We start from the raw sequence: 25,500 nt of genomic DNA on the forward strand, positions 1-25,500 counted from the left end.
AACTACCTGTTCTTTTTTTTTTATTACTTTTTTATTTCCACATTTTATTAAATTCTTTAATCCACTTGGGGTTTATTTTGTTATAAAGGAAGGTAGTTGTATTCCAGTATTTTTTTTTTCCAAATGCTTACTTATTAAATAGTCCACTTACAGACTACTTGAAATAGCAATTCACATGGATATATTTTTGTATTCTCTTCTACCTCCCAAATTCCTGTCCAGGACCAAACTTCTCAGTAACTCTACATTAATTAGCACTTTAAAGCAAGTTTATTTTTCTCTAATTTATACTATATTTCAATACTAAACATAGGTCTGGTGCTCAGGCCTCATTTCTGACCAATTAAATAAGAATCTGAGGCTCAGTATTTTTTAAAGCTACCCAGATGATTTCAGTGTGCGGGCAAAGTTAAGAACCACTAGTGTAGAGGGCAATACCTTTCCATCATACTTCTTGATATAGGCCAGGGGAAGGAGGGACTAACCTACTCTTCTGAAAGCTGCTCGTCAGTTAATTTCTGATTCTAAAATTGTTTAATTAGTTAATTACTGCTCTTCTGATTAGTACTTTGATTTTTCTCCACTCTTATCTCCATAGATATCATCCTGTCTGATTTCTATCTTTTAGTAGTTATGTGAAATTTCTTATTTGCTAATGTCACCCTGGTTTTTACAGAACTTCATGCATATTTGTAATTTTAGATGGAAAGAGAGATAATCCACTGTCTTGACCCAATCTTATCTCTTTTTGTTTCTCAGTTTCACATGTGAATAACAACTTGGCTGAATATAAAATTAAGGAGGTTGGGGGAGCTTTCTATTTTTTTAAAATTTTAACTTACAGAAAAGTGTTGAAAATAGTATAAGGAACTCCCATATATCCTTTATCCACCAAATGTTTGAATTTATCCTATTTGTTTTATTGTTTTCTCTCTCCCTCTTTTATATAAACATTTAAAGCTATAAATTTCCCTAATTCCTGTTTCAGCTACATTCTGCAAATTTTGGTATGTTATATTTTCGTTATCATTTAATCCAAAATATTTTCTAATATCCAGTATAATTTCTCTTTTGACCCATGGGTTATTTAATTTTTAAATAATTAGGGCTTTTCTAGATACCTTAAAATTACTGATTTCTGATTTTTTTTGTTTTTAAAGAAGGGGGAAGTTTTTTTTTTTTTAAATTTTATTTATTTATTTATTTATTTATGGCTGTGTTGGGTCTTCGTTTCTGTGCGAGGGCTTTCTCTAGTTGCGGCAAGTGGGGCCACTCTTCATCGTGGTGCACAGGCCTCTCTTGTTGCGGAGCACGGGCTCCAGACGCGCAGGCTCAGTAATTGTGGCTCACGGGCCTAGTTGCTCTGCGGCATGTGGGATCTTCCCAGATCAGGGCTCGAACCCATGTCCCCTGCATTGGCAGGCAGACTCTCAACCACTGCGCCACCAGGGAAGCCCTGATTTCTAATTTTAAATATACTGTGGTCTGAGAATATACCCTACAATCTTTTGAAGTGTATTGAGACTTGTTTTATGGTACAGTACATGGTCTATCTTGGTGAACATTCAATGTGCACGTGAGAAGAATGTGTATTTTGCAATTATTTTGTAAATCTCAATTAGATCAAGGTGGTTGATAGTGATATTCAGATCTTCAATATCAAGATTCAGCAAACTACAGCCTGTGGACCAAATCTGGCCTGCAGCCTATTTTTATACATCCTATGAGTTAAGAATGATTTTTACATTTTTAAGGGTTGTAAAAAAAAAAAAAACAATAAAGAATATACCACAGAGGGACTTTCCTGGTGGCACAATGGTTAAGAATCTGCCTGCCAATGCAGGGGACACGGGTTCAAGCCCTGGTCCGGGAAGATCCCACATGCTGCAGAGCAACTAAGCCCAGGCGCCACAACTACTGAGCCTGCGCTCTAGAGCCCGCGAGCCACAACTACTGAAGCCTGTGCACCTAGAGCCCGTGCTCCACAACAAGAGAAGCCACTGCAATGAGAAGCCTGCTCACTGCAACAAAGAGTAGCCCCCACTCGCCACAGCTAGAGAAAGCCTGCGCGCAGCAACGAAGACCCACTGCAGCCCAAAATAAATAAATTTAAAAAAAAAGAATATACCACAGAGGTCATATGTGGCCCACAAAGCCTAAAATATTGGACTGTCTGACCCTTAATAGAAAAAGTTTGCTAACTCTTGTTCTGTATCTTTACGATATTTAATTGTTCTATTAATTACTGAGAAGGGGGTGTTAAAATCTCCCACTGCAATTGTGGAATTATCTATTTCTCCCCTTAATTCTACTGATTTTTGCTTTATGCATTTTTAAGTTACTGGGCACATACACAATTATTATGTTTTCCCTTTAATCATTATGAAATGTTTCTTCATATCTATGATAATTCTCCTAGGGGAATTATCTATTTATCTAATTATCTATGAGTTCTATTTTGTCTGATATTAATATAGCCACTTGAGCTTTCTTATGCTTGTGGTTTGCATAGTGTATCTTTTCCCATCATTTTACTTACAACCTCTTTGTTTTTTCATGTTTAAAGGTCATCTTGCAAACAACCTATAGTTGAATCTTGGTTTTTTATTTAGTCTTACAATTTCTTCCTTTTAATTGGAGTGATTACTTCATTTACATTCAGCATAACTATTGACATGATTAGGTTTGTTTTTACCATGTTCCTGTTTGTTTTCAGTTTTATCTCACCTGTTTTTTGTTCTTCAATTCCCCTTCCCTATCTTCATTTGGTTAAGCAAATATTTTTAGTATTCCATTTTAATTCTTCTATTGGCTGTTTGCCTGTACCTTCTTGAATTTTTTGCAATTGCCTTAGTGATTTCAAAATGCATCCTTGAATTATTAAAATACTACTTAAAGTTAATGTTGTCCTACTTCACTAAAAATGTAGGAACTTGGAGAAGGATAGCTACACATACTCCCCTTTGTCCTTTGTGCTGTTGTTGTCATATATATTAGAAGATCTACATGAATAATGGCCTCACATTATACAGTGTTAGGATTTTTGCTTCAAATAACTGCATGGTTTATTTCAGCTTTATTGAGGTCTAATTGATGTACAATAAACCACACACATTTAGAATATAAAATTTCACAATTGGACATATGTATAAACTCATAAAACTGTCACAGCTTTCAAGAGGAAACATATCCACCATTCCAGAAAGCTCCTCAGACTTTTTTGTAGTTCCTCCCTCCTTCTCAATCCCCAGGCAATTACTTATGTGATTTTTGTCACTACAGGTTAGTTTGCATTTTCTAGAATTTTATGTAAATGGAATCATAGAGTATGTGCTATCTTTTGTCTGGCATTTTCTACTCTGCATAATTATTTTCAGATTCATTCATCTTGACATATGTTTGAATAGTTTGTTCCCCTGTATTGCTGAGTAATAGTCCATGGTAAGGATATACAACAATTTGTTTATCCATTCACATGTTGGTAGACATTTGCATTGTTTCTAGTATTTAACTATTATAAATAAAGCTGCTGTGAATATTCATGTACAAGTCTTTGTGTAAACATAAGATTTCATTTATCTTTGGTAAACATCTAGTAGTGGAAGGCTGAGTAGTATGGTAAGTGTATTATAACATTTTAAGAAATTGCCAAATTTATCCAAAATTTTACATTCCTATCAGTATACAAGTTATAGTTTACTTCCTCACTAACGCTTCGTACAGTCTTCTTAATTTTAGCCATTCTTGTGGCTTATGTACTGGTATTTAGTTAGGTTTTATTTTAATTTCTCTAATGACTAATTATGATGAGCTCTTTTCATGTGCTTATTTGCCATCTGTATATCTTCTTTGCTGAAGTATCTGTTTCAATCTTTTCACTATTTTTATTGGGGTTGTTTGTCCTATTTTAATTCTGTTATAACAGTTCTTTATATATTCTAGACACAAATCCTTTAACAGATATATGTTTTACAAATATTCTTTTCTAGTCTGTAGTTGCCTTTTCATTTTATAATAGTGTCTTTTGAAAGGCAAAATTTTATAATACGGTAAAATCAAATTTATCATTTTTTCCAGTAGGGTATGTGCTTTTTTGTGTCATATTCAAGAATTTTTTTGTGAAACCCAATTTCACCAAGATTTTCTCCCATATTTTCTTCTAGAAATTTTATAGTATATAATTTTATAGCTTATAATTGTAGCTCCTATTATACACTTAGGTCTCTAATTCATTTTGAGTATTTTTTGCAAATTATGTGAAGTAAGCAGTGAGGATCATTTCTTTGCATATTATTCTAGCACCATATGTTGAAAAGATTATCCTTTGCCCATTGAATTATCTTGGAACCTTTGTCAAAAAAACATTTGATCATATGTGTATTGCTCTATGCATGTACTCTGAATTCTGTTTCACTGATGCCAATACCAAACTACCTTGATAACCGTAATTTTATAACGTGTCTTGGAGTCACGTACTATAAGTCCTCCAACTTTGTTCTTCTTTTAAAAAATTATTTTGCTATCTAGATTCTTCTCATTTCTATATAATTTTTTAACTGCTTATCAGTATTTAAAGTATATACTCTGGAATTTTCATTGGAATTAGGTTGAATCTATCAACTTAAGAAGCATTGACATCTTAACAATATTGATTTTCCAATCCATGAACATAGAATATTTCCACATTTATTTAGGACTTCTTTCTATCTCAGCAATACTTTCTAGTTTTTTCTTTATAGATGCTGCACATATCTCTCAAATTATATTGCATATGGTGTTTTTAATTTCAATTCCTGATTGTTCACTGATAATATATAAAAAATACTATAGAAAAATACTTTTGTGTTGATCTTATATCCTACAATCTTACTAAACTTGCTTATTAGTTCTAGTAGCCTTTTTAGATTTCTTAGGATTTTTTCTTCATGGATACTCATGTCATCTGAGAGTAAAGAGCATTTTACTTTATTTTCAATCTATATACCTTTTATTTATTTTACTTGCCTATGGCTAGGATCTTTAAGAAGATGTTGACTAAAAGTGGTGAGAGTGGACATGCTTGCCTCATTCCTGATCTTAGAGGGAAAATGTTAGGTTACCTTTAAATAGATTTAGGTTGAAGGCTTTTATAGATATCTTTTATCAGGTTGAGGTAGTTTCATTCCCTTCCTAGTTTGCTGAGAGGTTTTTGTTGTTGTTTGTTTTTTAACAAATAGATGTAGGATTTTAGCATTTGTTGAGATGAACATATTGGTTTTCTATTTTAGTCTTTTAATACAGTGAATTACATTGATTGATTTTTCAAGTGTTACCTAACCTTGCATTCCTGGGATAAATCCCATTTGGCAATTGTGTATTAACCTTTTCATGTATACTACTGAATTCAGTTTGCTAAAATTTTGTTTTCTTTTCCTGTACTGTCCTGTCACATTTTAGTAATAAGTGTAATGTTCACCCCTCTTCTCTTTTCTAAGGGTTAGTGTAAACTTGGTATTTGTTCTTCTTTACGTATTTGGTAGAATTCACCAATGAAGCAATCTGGGCCTAGAAATTCCTCTGTGGTAAGGTTTTTGACTAAAAATTCATTTCTCTAATAGATATAGTGCTATTCAAATGATCAGTTTCTTCTTGAGTAAATTTTGTAGTTTTGTGTAAATTTTTATTTTATTCCTTTAAATATTTTTGAGTTTTTTTCTGAGATGTGATCTTGTTATTTAGAAATATTTTGGTCTACTTGGGGCTTTATTTTAAGCTTCATTAGGTGGAACCAGAGAACTCTTTTGTTTAGGCCTAACATGCTTCCCCTACTGAGGCAGTACCCTTCTTAGTATTCTACCCCATGCTCTGTGTATAACAGATTTCCCATCTGGCTGTCTGGAACATGAGCTTTCTGTGAGCCCCAAGCATTGTTCTGCCTGCTCCTTCCTGTGTTTCTTTTTTATAAATCAACCTTAGGCAAAAATTCAAGGATAACCTTCTGAAGAGCTCCAGAATGCTCTCTGTGTGCATCTGTCTCCTCTATATTATGCTGACCTGTGAATTTTAACTTGCCTTGACCTTCCTGAATGCTAAATTTTATTTTTCAGCTCAGTTCTGCTTGGATTCCCACCACTTAGACTGTGGCCTCAAAATTTCTTTTTTAGAGACAATAAGATGAGACAACTGAAAGCCCTCATTAGGTTTTTTTCTCTTGGCTGGAGCGGGGGTGATTATTGTCCTGTGCTGCCTGTTGTCCAACACATGAAAACCATTGTTTCATATATTTTCTCCAATTTTTTACTTGTTTAAGAAAGAAGAGCAATCCAGTTCCTGTTACTCCATCATAGCAAGAAGTAGAAGTGATTATATGTATTTTAAAAGATTAAGAGAAGACTTAAAAATAGTCTTCTATATTTATTCACATATTTGCCATTCCTGGATCTTCATTCCATCCTATAAATTTGAGTTTCCATCTGGTGTCATTTCCCTTCAGCTTGAAAAAAAACTACCTTTTGGCAGTTCTTATAGTTCAGTTCTGCCAGTAATAAATTTTCTCAAGTTTATTTATCTAAAAATAATGTTCATTTTGCCTTTATTTTTGAAGGATATTTTTGCTAGATTTAGAATTCTAGGTTCACTTTTCTTTTGCCTTTCATCAAGATATTGTTCCATTGGGTTCTGGTTTGGTTTTTTTTTTTTAATCCACTCTTTTCTATATTATTTTCGCATATAGGGCATTACAGAGTATTGAGTAGAGTTCCCTGTGCTATACAACAGGTTATTATTAGTTATCTATTCTATATATAGTAATGTGTACATGTCAATTCCAATCTCCCAATTTATCCCTCTCCCGCCTTTCCCCCTTGGTAAACATAAGTTTGTTTTCTACATCTGTGACTCTACTTCTGTTTTGTAAACAGGTTCATCTGTACCATTTTTTTTAGATTCCACATATAAGCAATATCATATGATATTTGTTTTTCTCTGTCTGACTTACCTCACTCGGTATGACAATCTCTAGGTCCATCCATATCACTGCAAATGGCATTATTTCATTCTTTTTTATGGCTGCGTAATATTTCATTGTATACATGTACCACATCTTCTTTATCCATTCCTTGGGTGATGGACATTTAGGTTGCATCCATGTCCTGGCTATTGTAAATAGTGCTGCAATGACCTTGGGGTGCAGGTATCATTTCGAATTATGATTTTCTCTGTATATGTGCCCAGGAGTGGGATTGCTGGATCATATGGTAGCTTTATTTTTAGTTTTTTAAGGAACCTCCATACCGTTCTCCATAGTGGCTGTACCAATTTACCTTCCCACCAACAGTGTATGAGGGTTCCCTTTTCTCCACACCCTCTCCAGCATTTATGGTTTGTAGATTTTTTGATGATGGCCATTCTGACCAGTGAGGTGATACCTTATTGTCGTTTTGATTTGAATTTCTTTAATTTAGTGATGTTGAGCATCTTTTCATGTGCTTCTTGGCCGTCTATATGTCTACTTTGGAGAAATGTCTATTTAGATATTCCACCCATTTTTTGATTGGGGTGTTTTTGTTTTTGTTTTTGTTTTTGGTATTGAGCTGCATGAGCTGTTTGTATATTTTGGAGATTAATCCCTTGTCAGTTGCTTCATTTGCAAATATGTTCTACCATTCTGTAGGTTGTCTTTTTGTTTTGTTTATGGTTCCCTTTGCTGTGCAAAAGCTTTTAAGTTTAATTAGGTTCCATTTATTTTTGTTTTTATTTTCTTTACTCTAGGAGGTGGATCAAAAAAGATCAAGCTGAGATTTATGTCAGAGAGTGTTCTGCCTATGTTTTCCTCTAAGAAGTTTATAGTATCTGGTCTTACATTTAGGTCTTTAATCCATTTTGAGTTTACTTTTGTATATAGTGTTAGAGAATGTTCTAATTTCATTCTTTTACATGTAGCTGTCCAGTATTCCCAGCACGACTTATTGAAGAGACTGTCTTTTCTCCATTGTATATTCTTGCCTGCTTTGTCGTATATTAAGTGACCCTAGGTGCATGGGTTTATCTCTGGACTTTCTATCCTGTTCCAATGATCTATATTTCTGTTTTTGTGCCAGTACCATACCGTTTTGATGACTGTAGCTTTGTAGTATAGTCTGAAGTCAGGGAGCCTGATTCCTCTAGCTCTGTTTTTCTTTCTCAAGATTGCCTTGGCTATTCAGGGTGTTTTGTGTTTCCATACAAATTGTAAAATTTTTTGTTCTAATTCTGTGAAAAATGCTATTGGTAATTTGATAGGGATTGCATTGAATCTGTAGATTACTTTGGGTAGTGTAGTCATTTTCACAATACTGATTCCTCCAATCCAAGAACATAGTATATCTTTTCATCTGTTTGTGTCATCTTTTATTTCTTTCATCAATATCTTATAGTTTTTGGAGTACAAATCTTTTGCCTCCTTAGGTAGCTTTATTCCTAGGTATTTTATTCTTTTTGATACAATGGTAAATGGGACAGTTTTCTTAATTTCTCTTTCTTATCTTTCACTGTTAATGTATAAGAATGTAAGAGATTTCTGTGTATTAATTTTGTATCCTGCAACTTTACCAAATTCATTGATGACCTCTAGTTTTCTGGTAGCATCTTTAGAATTTTGTATGTGTAGTATCATATCATCTGCAAACAGTGCCAGTTTTACTTCTTCTTTTCCAATTTGGATTCCTTTTATTTCTTTTTCTTCTCTGATTGCTGTGGGTAGGACTTCCAAAACTATGTTGAATAAAAGTAACAAGGGTGGACATCCTTGTCTTGTTCCTGATCTTAGAGGAAATGCTTTTAGTTTTTCACCATTGAGAATGATGTTTACTGTGGATTTACCATATATGGCCTTTATTATGTTGAAGTATGTTGCCTCTATGCCCACTTTCTGGAGAGTTTTTATCATAAATGGGTGTTGAATTTTGTCAAAAGCTTTTTCTGCATCTATTGATATGATCATATGGTTTTTATTCTTCAGTTTGTTAGTGTAGTGTATCACATTGATTGATTTATGTATGTTGAAGAATCTTTGCATCCCTGGGATAAATCCCACTTGATCATGGTATATGATTCTTTTAATATGTTGTTGGATTGGATTTGCTAGTATTTTGTTGAAGATTTTTGCTTTTATATTCATCAGTGATACTGGCCTGTAATTTTCTTTTTTTGTGATATCTTTGGTTTTGGTATCAGGGTGATCGTGGCCTCATAGAATGAACTTTGGAGTGTTCCTTCCTCAGCAATTTTTTGGAATAGTTTGAGAAGGATAGGTGTTAACTCTTCTCTAAATGTTTGATAGAATTTGCCTGTGAATCCTTCTGGTCCCAGACAGTTGTTTGTTGGAAGTTTTTAAATCACAGTTTCAGTTTCAGTACTTGTGATTGATCTGTCCATATTTTCTATTTCTTCCTGGTACAGTCTTGGAAAGTTGTACCTTTCTAAGAATTTGTCCATTTCTTCTAGGTTGTCCATTTTATTGCCATATAGTTGCTTGTATTAGTCTCTTATGATCCTTTGTATTTGTATGGTGTCAGTTGTAACTTCTCCTTTTTCATTTCTAATTTTTTTGATTTGAGTCCTCTGCCTTTTTTTCTTGATGAGAACCCTACAGGTTCCATTTTAGAAGGCTCAACTCCCCTCCAGTTTCTACCTGCTTTTAGTCATTCCCTGGTATCTTCAAGTGGTTAATGTCCTTTTTTTTTTTTAACACTTTCAAGAATTCATAACTTTCATCTATGGGAGAGTCAGACTGATGTAAATTAAATATTTAAATATTGAGTTTATGTTCCAATTTAAATATCAAATTGTCAAATCACATTTTCCTATAAAACTAGATACTGCTTCATTATCTTCTGTTATTTAGTCTAGTAGAGAAGTCTAAACCAGCCTATGGTTTCTTCCTTTACAGTTAATTTATAAAATTTAGTTTTTACTTTTACTTATTTAGATGTTTCCAAGATTTTTTAATTTGTCTTTAAATTTGGAAAATGTCACTAGAACATGTCTTGATGATTTTCATAAGTTTTCACAATGCCAAAATTTATTTAAAATTCTTGGATTTTCTTAAGCTCTGTGGTAGACCTAGTAAAGATCTTAGCCAAATATTTCAAGTGAGACATAGAAACTTATATGGCCAGACTGAAGAGGGAGAGAAAGTGACACTGTTGCAGATATTTAAGGAAAAATTTCATTTCACCATTGGAGAGTATCCCCTGACATTGAGGAAATAAAATCTCCAGAGACAGGCTTCATATCCTGTTTTCACGTGGTATGCTATGACATACTAAATGTTGTCTTGTTACCTCATAAAAAATGAAAATATATAGGGATCAATTTTTTAAAAATAGGATAAAGGCCACTACAAGCTACTCATTTGGCAGATGTGTAAACCAAGAACAATCTTTTATTAGGGAGTGACAACTGAAAGGTCTTTGGAGGTGAGGCTGAAAGGAAAAAATCAAGTCCCTCAAAAGACCATGATTTTCAACATCATGTTTTAGCCAGTCATGGGCTTACCATTACTACCCGGTGCCCCTGGACTGTAGAGGCAAAAGTGACCTTGAGTAAGGGGCTTCTCATTGGATTCCCAAATAAACATCTCATTTCAGTGGAGCTTTTGCTTTTCTGAGTAAGTTTCTGCCAATGTGGATGAGGATCTGTCAAGACCTCCTGATGTGTACTTTCCCATCATGTGGTAAAGTATATTTATTATCAAAAACACTTTAAAATTTGGTCCCATTTCATGGACTTCAGATATAATATCAGTTTTTGTACTTACTTTCTGGTGCTGATGCAGATTTTCCTATTTGTAAGTTTTGTAGTTGTTTTACTTAGAGTTGAGAGATAGATCAATGTGGTTATGTTTATCCCAATTTTTTACATGGGGTTTCCTTTTAGATTTGTTTTTATTATTGTATTTTATTTAAACATGCAGGAAAGTATAGAAAATATTTCGCACACATAACAAATATTTGCATTTTGCCATATTTGCTTTTGAAGCCTTTTATTTACATATCTTTTGTACCATTCCTAAATCTGTCCCTTCCTCCCTAGAGGTAATGATTATATGGGTATTTGTAGGCATTCTTCCTTTCTATAATATATAACATTGTTTTTTATGTTCTTTACATAAATAATATGTATGAAACTGTTTCAATACTTCAACATTTAACCATAATCAACATTCAAAAATTAAAAATAATCAACAGATATTGACCAATATTTTTGGCCACCAAGAGAATACAGTTACGTTATTCCATAGTTTATAGAGGCCATCAAAAATGTTTTTCTTTTATTAAAGCAAATACTGCTTATGAGCTTTTATCTCAATTACTTTTGTTCCAAATATTTTTTATATGTTGCTTCATGATAGTCCTGGTTTTTTGAGACGTTATTATTTTTGCAGTATCCATTTTATGCAATCTAAAATAAAGAATTGCTCTGGGTGGTGAACTACCATGCTTTAAAGAGGTTTTATACTGTATTTCTAATGAAATGATCATTTTAATTTGGAAAAACGTAAAAATTGTATTTGTTTCAAACACACTTGATTTTCATATTAATGGAAAATCTTTATAAAATGCATCATATATTTTATTTACCCATAAATATTTGAAAAGTACTTTTTATATTACATTCTAAAACATCACTAGATTTTTCTGTTTCTGGATAAGATCATCTAAGTCTGGGGTATTATGGTAGGTTACAGGTTTAATTAGGGCTTCTTTTCATATACTGCTCAAAATTAAATTTTAATAATTTATATTCAACTTGGGGAAATCTTCAATTTGAACTATGTACTTGATAAAGTGTGTTAACTTATTAGGACTTTATTAGTAATATTCTTATGTACTAGGTTGCTTTTATTATCAGTTATAAAATGAGGAAACTGAAACATGAGGGAATTAAATAACTTGCTCAAGGTCACATCACTCATAAATAGTGGAATATGAATTCAAATTCAGGAAATTCTGGCCTTAGAATCTGAACTCTTTAACCACTTGACATACTGCCTCTCAGACATTTAATTTTACAGGCTTGTAAGTATGTTAAGGCTTAAAATTGTCATCATAGGATAAGAGTTTTAACTTAGGAGAATTACCATAGCCTTATTCCCTCATTCATGACTAATGTGAATGAGTGTTTAGATCCTTTTCTGGGATCAAGTTTTAATATGTGAGAAGGAAGGAGGAAAGCTGTTAGAAGAGCCAAAGTGGGATGCAGAAGACTGGGGGAAAACCTCACTTGTTTCCCAATTTTGTATACGGATGCCTCTAGAAATAGCAAGCAATTGTTTGGAGAATGGAAAACCCACACTGTGGGGCCAAAGTGGTCCAGAGGTACAGTGACAGCAAAGAGTTGGAATTGCTAATCCTCTGAAAGAAGCTGAGCCTCCACTGGGGAAGCACGGGTCTAGTCTACACACCACTGTTTTTTTTTTGTAGGGGAACTAAAAGGGCAGATGTACCACTTCAAAAAGGCAAAGATTGCATAAAGAAGTAGTCTTATTTTTCTATAAAGTAATTTTTTCTGTAGACTTCGACTTAGACTGTGACTACTAGGAAATCTGTTCAAGGTAGAATTTTGTTCAAATCTTTGTGTTTTTTTTTGTTTTTTTTTGTTTTTATTTGAACTTTGAGCCTTTTATATTTCTGTAGAACCTTAACCTACATTTAAAGCTGTCTTATGAGAATTCATATTAGTTAGTGATCAGTGAGTGCCTCTCCTCCACATAGTGATTCAGAGATCCAGGCTGCTTCCACCTTCTGAGGTCACCATCCTATAGAACTTCACAGTCAATAAAATTAATCTGTATCAGGAGAATAAAAGAGGAATAGACACACACTCATAAAAGTCTTGGCTCAGAAGTTACCCATATCACTTCCAATCATATACCATTAGTGAGAACAAACCACGGCTACACCTAGGTGTAAGGAGGGCTGACAAATAAAAACTCTGGTTGGGAAAGTGCTACCTAGTAATAGCTACATACTATGGAAGGGGGAGCATACAGTTTGCAGGACAGGAGGTGTCTCATCTACAGGAATTAAAGAATAGTGCAGTAATCCTTATGTATGGAGTGCTTTTGCTATGGCCAATAATAAAATTTGAGCTTTCCAGTACTGATGAACCTAGTGGCAGGGCAGGAATAAAGACGCAGACATAGAGAACATACTTGAGGACACAGTGGGGGAAGGGGAAGCTGGGACGAAGTGAGAGAGTAGAATTGACATATATATACTACCAAATGTAAAATAGATAGCTAGTGGGAAGCTGCTGCATAGCACAGGGAGATGAGCTCAATGCTTTGTGACGACCTAGAGGGGTGGGATAGGGAGGGTGGGAGGGAGACACAAGAGGGAGGAGATATGGGGATATATGTATACATATAGCTGATTCACTTTGTTGTCCAGCAGAAACTAACACAACATTGTAAAGCAATTATACTCCAATAAAGATATAAACAAAAAAGAAATTAAAAAATGAAAATAATAAAAATTTTGAGCTTTCAAACAAAAATTTTGAAGAACTTGCATCCACTACCATTATCTTGACAGTTTTCCAATACTTAAAGACCTCTGGTAATTCAGTGGTGATATTAATGTGATTTTTTTTTACTATAAAGAAATGTATCAACATTCAGAATATCGGCATAACTCACTGAACCAACATTTTACAAATGACTAATGCATTATATTTTTTTAAATTATACATAGATTTTAAAAAGTGTGACAGACCAATGGATTTTAACACAGCAGAGTACACAAAGCACAGTTATGTGTTTTCAGATTCCACATTGCAACCCACCATTAAGAAACTAGAACTTGTCGCATTTGGGTATAGTATTCAAAGAGTATGCACAGCTATTAAAATACTCCTCCTTTTTTTGACTAATCTATGTGATACTGGATTTTCTTAATATGCTTTAATATATAAATATATACTTCAAAAAATATATCACAGTAGAAGAAATGCAGAAGTAAATATTAGAATCCAGCTGTCTTCTACTAAGCCAGTTGTTAGAGATCTTTTAAATGTGAAACAATGTTACTCTTCTCAAATTTTTTTCTTGAATATAGTTATCTTTTTCGAAAAAGATGCCATTTATGTTAATGTGAAATGGGTTTATTACTGTTATTTTTAATGAAATAATAAATACATGTTTAAGATTTCTCAGTTTTAATATCTAATATAGGAAATACTAATAGATACAAAAACCCATATAAACAAAAGTTCTTGTTGTGTTCAGCTTTCTTAAGAGTATAAAGTGGCCCTGAGACTAAAATTTTGAGGACCACTCTCCTACAGGAAATCACTGCAAAGGGGCTTGGCCCATGGTATCTGAGAGCTACCATATTCTGCTTATAGTTTTATATTCTGCTTATAGTTTTATAGTTTCTGTGTTGCTTATCCCCAAGCTGGACTCAGTCGTAACTGTGGAGAATCCTCTAAACATAAGACTCAGATAATTTATTTACTAAGGACATAAGCATGTTTTGATTTGGAGACTTCTCTACAGTTTCTAATGTTTCCTCAGCTCTGATGTATTTAACTTGCACATAAAAGACTTGAATGTCCTTGAGTATGTCATATAATCCCTCTCAGCCTTATTTTTCCACCTGAAAAAAATGAGGTGATTAGAATAGATTATTTCTATAGTTCCCTTTCCTAACATTTCATTACTCTTTGCCTTCTATCCATAGGTACTGAATAAACTCCCAAAGTGCTTGTTGAATGTTGAGGTGAAATTAGCACTAGAGACTGGTGGCTTAGATTTATTATTTTGGAACTCTTTCCCCTCAACAGTTCTATCTCTGTGTGTGTGTGTGTGTCTTTGTGTGTATTACTTCCTTAATCTGTGCGCTGGAGAAATGCTGAGGCAGGTCAAGAGCTGAACTGGGGTAAAACATGCGTATATACATATGCATGTGTGTGTATATATGACTGTCAAGGAATGCAATAATCTGGGCTCCATGTATGCTGCTGTCTCAGAATTGCTTCTAATCTAAAACATTTTTAAAACATAATTTCTTCTTCTTGACATTTTAGATGCTTATTGTCATATGGGGTTAACTTTTCTCCAGAATTTTAAACTAAAAGCACTTTCCCTTTTTGTTTTTAATGAGTTAAACAGGCAGCAGGTAGTTAAAATTTGCCTTCTAAACAAAATGGCATATCTCCCTTTTTAGGACTGGAATGTAAGAAGTTACAGAATTTCAGTATCTGGAAGGACTCAGGATTTACAAGCCAGCTCCCCTTAACCAGTATATTGTTAGATTATTTACAAGACTAAAGTTTTAATGGTCATTTCTCTTATTGTGGTACCACACCATATAACCTTTTAAACTCAGATGAAGATCGTTTTTGAAAAACAATCTTTACACCGCCCCCCTAATTTTTAAGCCCAATTTTTCCTCTTTATCTGAACTTTAAGGTTAAAGCATTAACATACTTTATGGTTTTTTATAGACTATTGTTTAAACCACAAGTGATAAAAATATTTCTTATATTCAGTTAACATGTAACTTTTAAGTACCTATGTGCACATCACTGTACTTATTGACGTGAGAAGGCGAAATTTTTTTTTAGAAGTTACTCATACACAAGCACTAGTTGATATTTAGCAAATGACATGCTCCAAAAATGCTTCAAGTAATAGCCAGATGGATTAGCTACTTGAACTTTAATTTGCACCTTTGTCATTTTGCCACGTCTTCACTGTCAGCAATGCTTAGGGACAATAAAGACAGAACCCTTCAAACTTGAAAATAAGATAGCCCTCTGAGAATTAAGCCAGTAAAATCTCAACATTGTGCTTTTCAATATACATCATTAAAGAAAACCAAGAAATTTACATGGCTAAAGAGTGAGGAAACCCCCAAAACAGTAATAGGATGGCCAGAGATATAAACTCCCAAAGTGGCAATAATTTCAATAAGTTGTATTATTGTACTATTATTGGTTAAATTTTTAAAATTTTTATTGGGGTATAATTGATTTACAATGTTGTATTAGTTTCAGGTGTACAGCAAAGTGAATTGCTATACAAATACATATATCCACTCTTTTTTAGATTCTTTCCCCTTATAGGACAGAGTATTGAGTAGAGTTCCCTGTGCTATACAGTAGGTCTTCATTAGTTATCTGTTTTATTTATAGTAGTATGTATATGTCAATCCCAATCTTCCAATTTATCCCTCCCCTCCCTTACCCCCTGGTAACCATAAGTTTATTTTCTACGTCTGTAACTCTATTTCAAAGATATAAGTTTTTGTAGATAATTTCATTTGTAGCCTTTTTTTTAGATTCCACATATAAGCAATATCATATATTTGTCTTTCTCTGTCTGACTTACTTCACTCAGTATGAGAATCTCTGGGTCCATCCATGTTGCTGCAAATGGAGTTATTTTATTCTTTTTTATGGCTGAGTAATATTCCATTGTATGTATGTACCACATCTTCTGTATCCATTCCTCTGTAGATGGGCATTTAGGTTGCTTCCATGTCCTGGCTATGGTGAATTGTGCTACAATGAACATTGGGGTACATGTATCTTTTTGACTTATGGTTTTCTCCATATGTACACCCAGGAGTGGGATTGCTGGATCATATGGTAGCTCTATTTTCAGTTTTTTAAGGAACTTCCATACTGTTCTCCATAGTGGCTGTTCCAGTTTTCATTCCCATCACCCTCTCCAGCATTTATTATTTGTAGACTTTCTGATGATGGCCATTCTGACCGGTGTGAGGTGACACCTCATTCTAGTTTTGATTTGCATTTCTCTAATTATTAGTGATTTTGAGCATCTTTTCACATGCTTTTTAATCTTCTGTATGTCTTCTTTGGAGAAATGTCTGTTTAGATTTTCTGCCCATTTTTTGATTGGGTTGTTTGGTTTTTTTGGCTTTTATACTATGTGAAGAAAGACTATGTGAACAGAAGTGGGGTAAACAATATGTAGCATAGAATAGTTGTAGCCCAAAGAACCAGAAACTAGTAGTGTTTTTACAGAACTATCCAAATTTGATTGTTGTGAATTAGACTTCATAATAACTTGGATAATATATCTTTTAAAATCATTTATCCTCGCTTTGCTGGGATGCAACTTCTTAATTACTAATTTAGCTTCCAAGATAATTTTCCATGGTCTGCCATAGGGTGACTTGCGAATGCCCCCCCCCCCCCAGGTACATTGGTCTGTAGATGGGTTGCAGTGGTCAGAGGTGCTGGTTAGTGTAAAAAGCAGCAGGTTCTTATCGTATTATTAAATTCATTAACATACTCCAGTGAGTGATGTGGAAATATCATGCTAAGGAGAAGTGAATAACAAGAATTTGAATACTTCTTTTTTTTAATATTTATTTGTTTATTTGGCTGTGCCGGGTCTTAGTTACACACACGGGATCTTCATTGCCACGTGTGGAATCTTCGTTGTGGCAAGTGAGATCTAGCTCCCTGACAAGGGATCAAACCTGGGCCCCTGCATTGGGAGTGCGGAGTCTTAACCACTGGACCACCAGGGAAGTCCCAAGAATTTGAATATTTCTAAGAGATTAAGTCACTAGGTTGAACAAAACAAGGTGGTATGTTTCTTTTTTATTGAAGTATAGTTGATTTACAATGTTATATCAGTTTCAGGTGTACAACATATTGCTTCAGTATTTTTATAGGTTATACTCCATTTAAATTTATTATAAAATATTGGCTATATTCCCTGTGCATTACATCCTTGTATCTTATTTACTTTCTACCTAGTAGTTTGTACCTCTTAATCCCATTCACCTATCTTGCCTCTCCCCCCACCCATTGCCCCACTTGTAACCACTAGTTTATTCTCGGTATCTGTGAGTCTGTTTTTGTTATATTCATTCGTTTTATTTTTTAGATTCCACATATAGGTGAAAATGTGCATATTTGTCTTTCTCTGTCTGACTTATTTCACTAAGCATAATACCCTCCAGGCCCATCCATGTTACTGCAAATGGCAATTTTTCATTCTTCTTTCATTCTTCTTTATGGCTGAGTAACATTCCATTGTGTATATGTATGTATGTATATGTGTGGGTGTATATATATATATATATATATATATATATATATATATACACATCTTATTTTTTTATACACATCTTCTTTATCCATTCATCTGTTGATAGACACTTAGGTCGATTTCATGTTATGGCTATTGTAAATAATGCTGCTATGAACATTGGAGAGCATTAATCCTTTCAAATTAGTGCTTTTGTTTTCTTTGGATATATAACCAGGAGTGGAATTTCTGGATCATATGGTAGATCTAATTTTAATTTTTTGAGGAACCTCCATACTCTTTTCCATAATGGCTATACTAATGTACATTCTCACCAACAGTGCACAAGAGTTCCTTTACTCCACATCCTTGCCAACATTTATTTTTTGTTGTCTATTTGATGATAGTCATTCTGACAGGTTGGAGGTGATATCTCATTGTGGTTTTGATTTGCATTTCTCTGATGGTTAGTGATGTTGAGCATCTTTTCATGTGTCTGTTGGTCCTCTTTGAAAAAAATTCTATTCAGGTCTTCTGCCTATTTTTTAATCAGGTTGTTTGTTTTTTTGACAATGAGCTGTATGAGCTCTTTATATATTTTGGATATTTACTCTTAACAGACATACCATTTGCAAATATCTTTCCTCATTGAGTATGTTGTCTTTTTGTTTTGTTGATGGTTTCCTTTGCTGTGCAAAAGCTTTTAGTTTAATTTGGTTCATTTGTAATTTTTGCTTTTGTTTCTCTTGCCTGAGGAGAAAGATGCAAAAAAATCTTGTTAAGATTTACATCAAAAGTATATGCCTACGTTTTCTTCTAGAGTTATAGTTTTTAGTCTTAAATTTAGGTTTTTAATCCATTTTGAGTTTGTTTTTATATATGGTGTGAGAAAATGTTCTAATCTCATTCTTTTACATGTAGCTTTTCAGTTTTCCCAACAGCGCTTATTGAAGAGACTGTCTTTCCTCATTATGTACTTCTACCTCCTTTGTCCTAGATTAATTGACCATATGTGTGTGGGTTTATTTCTGGGCTCTCCATTCTGTGCCATTGGTCTATGTGTCTGTTGTTATGCCAGTACCATGCTGTTTTGATTACTATAGCTGTGTAGTGTAGTCTGGAGTCAGGGAACATGACATCTCCAGCTTTGTTCTTTTTTCTCAAGATTGCTTTGAGTATTCAGGGTCTTTTGTGTTTTCATAAAAATTTTAGGATTATTTGTTCTAGTTCTATGAAAAAAGTCATGGGTATTTTGATAGGGCTTGCATTAAATCTGTAGATTGCTTTGGGTAGTATGGAAATTTTAATAATGTTCTTCTAATCCATGACCATGGGATACCTTTCAATTTCTTTGTATCATCTTCACTTGCCTTCATTAATGTCTTATAGTTTTCAGAGTATAGTTAAGTTTATTCACAGGTATTTTATCCTTTTTGATACAAGTGTAAAATGGAATTGTTTTCTTGTTTTCTTTTTCCAATAGTTCATTATTAGTGTACAGAAAATCAACCCATTTCTGTATATTGATCTTGTATCTCACAACTTTACTGAATTCATTTATTAGTTTTAATAGTTTTTTGGTGGAGACTTTAGGGTTTTCTAAATATAGTATCATGTCATCTGCAAATAGTGATAGTTTTACTTCTTCCTTTCCAATTTGGATGCCTTTTATTTCTTTTTCTTGTCTGATTGCTGTGGCTAGGACTTCCAATACTATGTTAGATAGAAATGGTGAGAGTGGTCATCCTTGCCTTGTTCATGATTTTAGAGGAAAACCTTTCAGTTTTTCACCATTGAGTACAATGTTAGCTGTGGATTTGTCATAAGTGGCCTTTATATTGAGATGTTTTCCTTCTAAATTAACTGCTCTGTGGCATGTGGGATCTTCCCAGACCAGGGCTCGAACCCGTGTCCCCTGCATTGGCAGGCAGATTCTTAACCACTGTGCCACCAGGGAAGTCCTAAACTAACTTTTTTGAGAGTTTTTATCATGAATGGGTGTTGAATTTTGTCAAATGCTTGTTCTACATCTATTGAGATGATCATGTAATTTTTATTTTTCATTTTGTTAATGTGGTATATCACATTGATTTGTGGATATGGAACTATCCTTTCATCCCTGGAATAAATCCCACTTGATCATGGTGTATGATCCATTTTATATGTTGCTGAATTTGGTTTGCTAATATTTTATTGAGGACTTTTGCATCTATATTCATCAGAAATATTTACCTGTAATTTTCTTCTTTGTAATGTCTTTGCCTGGTTTGGGTATCATGGTGGCTTTAAAGAATGAATTTGGATGTGTTTCCTTCTCTTCGATTTTTTGGAATAGTTTGAGAAGGATAGGAGGATAGGGGAGTTTTCTGATTACTGATTTAATTTTAATACTAGTAGTCAGTCTGTTTAGATTATTTCTTCCTGCTTCAGTCTTGGAAGATTGTATGTTTCTAGGAATTTATCCATTTCTTCTAGTCTGTCCAACTTGTTGGCATATATCTGCTCATAGTACTATCTTATGATTGTATTTTTGTGATATCAGTTATAGCTTCTCCTCTTTCATTTCTTATTTTATTTGTGTCCTCTCTCTTTTTTTCTTAATGAGCCTGGATAAAGGCTTACCAATTTTATTTATCTTTTCAAAAACCAGCTCTTGGTTTTATTGATTTTTTCTATTATTTTTTGGGGGGTCTCTTTTATTTATTTCCACTCTGATCTTTTTATTTCCTTCCTTCTGCTGACTTTGGACTTTGTTCTTCTTCTAATTCCTCTAGATGGTTGGTTAGGTTTTTTTTTTTTTTTTTTTTTTTTAATTTTGAGTTGTTTAGCCAAAGGCACTTTATAGCTACTTTATTTATTTATTTATTTTTTTATTTTTTGGCTGTGTTGGGTCTTCGGTTCGTGCGAGGGCCTTCTCTGGTTACGGCAAGCGGGGGCCACTCTTCATCGCGGTGCGGGGACCGCTCTTCATCGCGGTGCGCGGGCCCCTCACTATCGCGGCCCCTCCCGTTGCGGGGCACAGGCTCCAGACGCGCAGGCTCAGCAGCTGTGGCTCACGGGCCCAGCCGCTCCGCGGCACGTGGGATCCTCCCAGACCAGGGCCCGAACCCGCGTCCCCTGCATTGGCAGGCAGACTCTCAACCACTGCGCCACCAGGGAAGCCCCGGTTAGGTTTTTTATTAGAGATTTTTCTTATTTTGTGAGGTATGCCTATATTGCTATAAACTTCCCTCTTAGAACTGCTTTAGCTACATCCCATAGATTTTGGAAAGTTGTGTTTTTATTTTCATTTTCATTTGTCTCAAGGTATTTTCTGATTTCCTTTGATTTCTTTGTTGACCTATTGGTTTTTTAGTAGCATGTTGTTTAGTCTCCATGTGTTTGTGTTTTTCCCATTTTTCTTCTGGTAATTAACTTCTAGTTTCATACTGTTGTGGTTGGAAAAGATACCTTAACTGTTTATTGTAGTTATAGTTGATTTTATAATTTTTGTCTTTTAATCTTCATACTAGCTTATTTAAGTGGTTGATTCACAGTCTTTACTATATATTTGCCTTTACCAATGGGATTTTTCCCTTCCTTTAAGTTCTTATTTCTTGTTATAGCCTTTTCTTTTTCACGTAAAGAAGACCCTTTAACACTTCTTGTACAGTCAGTTTAGTATTATGAACTCTTTTAATTTTTGCTTATCTGAGAATCTCTATATCTCTCCTTCAGTGCTGAATGACAACCTTGATGGGTAGAGTATCCTAAGTTGTAGACTTTTTCCTTTCAGCACATTAAATGTATCATGCCGCTCCCTTATGGCCTGCAAAGTTTCTGCTGAAAAATCAGCTTATAGCCTTATGGGGGTTCCCTTGTATGTAACTTTTTTTTTCTCTTGCTGCCTTTAGAATTCTCTCTTTAAGTTTTGCCATTTTAACTATGATATGTCTTGGTGTGGGTCTCTTTGTTTTCATTTTCTTTGGGACTCTCTGTGATTCCTGTACCTAGATATCTCTTTCCTTCATGTTTGGGAAGTTTTCAGCCATTATTTCATCAAATACATTTCTACCCCTTTCTCTCTTCTCCTTCTGGGACCCCTGTAATGTGAATGTTAGTACACTTGATATTGTCCAGAGGTTCCCTTAAACTATTCTCATTTTTTAAATTTGTTTTTCTTTTTGCTATTCTGATTGTGTAATTTCTATTATTCTATCTTCCAGATAGCTCATGCATTCTTCTGTTATCACCTAATCTGCTGTTAATTCCTATATTGTATTTTTCAATTCAGTTATTGAATTCTTCAGCTCTGACTGGTTCTTTTTTCCATTTTCTAGTTCTTTCTTAAAATTCTCATGGTGTTCATCTATTTTTTTCCCCAAGTTCAGGTAGCCTTCTTATTACTATTGCTTCGAGCTCTTTATCAGGTAAATTGTTTATATCTGTTTCATTGGAGTTTTTTCAGGGGTGGTTTCTTGTTCTTTTGTTTGAAACATACTCTTCTGTCTTCTCATTTTGTTTAAATTTCTCTGTCTCTATGAAATGAGGTGAAACAGTTACCTATTCTGATCTTGAAGGTGTGTCCTTGTGTGGGAGTGTCCCTATGCAGTTTTCTTGTGCCCAGAGGCTCTGTTAGGTGGCTATACCTGAAATGAGCAAGGGCCAGGTCTTTCCCTGAGGTGTGCTGGCAGCCACCACCTTGGTGGGAAGTAAGGCTGGAGCCAGAGCCAGGTGCAAGGTGGGACTTCTCCTTTGCTCAGTGTCCATCACTGCTCTATCAGGGGTGGGGTCCGGGTCCAAGAGGTTGGAACAGGAGCCCTGAGGGAGTTGGGTTTCTCCAGGGTTTCTCCACCTTGGTTTAGGGGTGGCTGGGGCCTGAGGGCTTGGGGCTGCACTTCTGTGCTGGTTTCACTTTTCCCCAGTGCGCTTGCCTCGGTTAGACGTTGGGTCAGGCCAGAAGGGTTGGTGCTACACTAATGAGCTGGCTCACTCAGTGTGGGAAGGGACACATGCTCGAGTGTGATAATTGTCTCTGCCCTGGAGCTAGTCTCACTCCCTCCCAAGTCTGTGCACCAAGGTGCATGCTGGTATGCTGGCAATGGCTGCCAATACCCTGATCAGAGTGAAACTGCACCCCTTCAGATGTGACTTGAACCCAGCCACACTTCAGATAGGACTTGAACCCACAGCCTCTGACTTAGGAGAGGACTCAAACCCATTTGCACCTCAGCTGAGACTCGAACCCACAATCTTCTAACTGAAACAATGCAACCCATCTCAGGACTTAATGAAGTTCAGGTTCTTTATGTCTCCATGCAGAAGGAATTCAGTGAGAGAGAAAGTGATAGGCAAGAAGTAGATCTATTAATATCCTTTGTAAAGAATTTGCAGGAAAACGGGACATGAGAGGATGGTCATGTCCCAGGTCTTGGGTGAGTCCCTGGGATGGGCCCGCCAAGTGAGGGTCTTTGGCTCCACGCAGAAAGAATTCAAGAGCAAGCCATAGTAAAGTGAAAGCAGAGATACACATTCCATAGGCAGAATGCTGGCCATCTCAGAAGGCGAGAGCAGCCCTAGGAGAAACACACTCCAAAGACAGAGCGTAGGCCATCTCAGAAGGTGAGAGAGGCCCCGAAAGACGGGGTAGTTAGTTTTCACGGGCTGGGTAATTTCATAGGCTAATAAGTGGGAGGGTTATTCCAACTATTTTGAGGAAGTGGTGGGGATTTCGAGGAATTGGGCCATTGCTCACTTTTTGCCCTTTTATGGTTGGCCTCGGGACTGTCATGGCACCTGTGGGTGTGTCATTTAGCATGCTAATGTATTACAATGGGCGTATAATGAGGCTCAAGGTCTACTGGAAGTCAGATTTTCTGCCACCTTGGGCCTAATTGGTTCTAACCAGTTTATGTAGTATCCTCAACAGCTATGTCATTCTTTTAAAGGTTGTGCCCTGACCCCTTCCCTTCTGTCTCAAAACCCCTCACTCCCCAGGAAGGATCCCTGAGCCTGTGAAATAGCCCCCTCCTCTTCTGTGTCCTCTGCTAGGGATGCAGGTCCTGACCAGATCACCTCTCCCTTCCTACCAGATTGTGTGTGAATCTTTCCTCACAACTTTGGTTGTAGAGGAGCCTTCCTGCTAGTTCCCAGTGAGAGTCATTCTATATGTAGTTGTAGCTTTGATGTTTTCGTGAGGGGAGGTGAGTCCAGCATCCTCCTATTCCATCACCTTGAACCCACCCCACCTCAAGGTGTGGGTTCCGTCACCTTGAACCCACATTTCTATTCATTTGCAACAACTACATTTATATATTGCTTAAATATTGGAATAATGCTTTGTAATGAGGTGTGCTCATTATTCTGTCACTGAATAGGAATTGGTTTATCAATTGAATGAATATTTGCTGACTGCTTATTCTGTGCCAGACACTGTTAAAGGTGCTTGGGATATGTAAGTGAACAAAATAGATAAGATCCATTTTTTTTAAATTAAGGACTAGAGAGGAGAAAAAGACAATGGGATAAACACAGTGGACTAAGGGAACTCTAAGGTTTATGGTAAGCAGTGAGAAGATTGGACAGATAAAGTAGAGCCAATTGTTTGACAGCTTTGGGTGCTATTTTAAAGAATTTAAATTAAATCCAATAGGCAGTAAGCAGCTAACATGGATTCTTTAACTGACAACTGACATCGTCAAAGTAGTATTTCAGGAAGATTAAGGAAATAGGTAGTATCTGAGATGGGCAGGAACTTGAGACAGAAGAATGATAAGGGAACAATTGCTAAACTCTAGACATGAGGTAATGAGGTTGTAAAGGACCAAGAAAGACATACATCTGAGATGTTGAAAAAGAAGAGGCTAGCTAGGTTTTCATAACAGATAGTCAAAGAGAAGTAGAGGTAAGAATAAAGCTGACTAAATTTTGAGCATAAATTTTAGGGAAAATGTTTATCCATTCCCATGTACAGAGGGTTGGAATATATATTGGAGAAAAGCTTTCTGAAAATCAAATTTGCAATTTACATTTTTAAAGGATTTAAAAATTATTGGTCTAATAATTCTGTTTCTTATAATTATCTTAATAAGATAATCAGAAATATAAAGGAATATGTACAAAAAAATCATATTTATGTTAGTGAAAAATTTGAAACAACCAAAATAACCAACAATAGATCAGTTAAGTCTCACCCAGCCTAGCTGGATCCATTAATTGGTTGATTAATAGAAAAATTTTAAAGTGGAGACTCATTAAATTGATATGTACATATGCCTTAAGTATTTTCTTTACTTGAAACATAACTGTGTACATTCATGTGTCAATTTTTTATATGGGGCTATTGTCTTTTCCATATCAATGGGCATATCATGCCCATTAAAATATTGTCTACAGTGTACAGTTAGAGTTTCTTTAAAATGGCATGAGAATTCAGTGATATCTGCCAAACAATCTGAGTGCATAATTCTAGACTTTTATTACTTTTCTTC

The 25,500-nt window shown here is 35.0% G+C and overlaps 1 protein-coding gene across 7 annotated transcripts in view; it reads left to right on the top strand.

Annotated features, from left to right (window-relative positions):
• The window catches only part of FAM227B (family with sequence similarity 227 member B), a 280,693-nt gene that overhangs the window by 69,530 nt on the left and 185,663 nt on the right, over positions 1-25,500 (top strand). The gene's annotated exons all lie outside the window — the stretch shown is intronic.

This window comes from Balaenoptera acutorostrata, chromosome 3 (assembly GCF_949987535.1).
Source record: "Balaenoptera acutorostrata chromosome 3, mBalAcu1.1, whole genome shotgun sequence".
NCBI lineage: Eukaryota > Metazoa > Chordata > Mammalia > Artiodactyla > Balaenopteridae > Balaenoptera > Balaenoptera acutorostrata.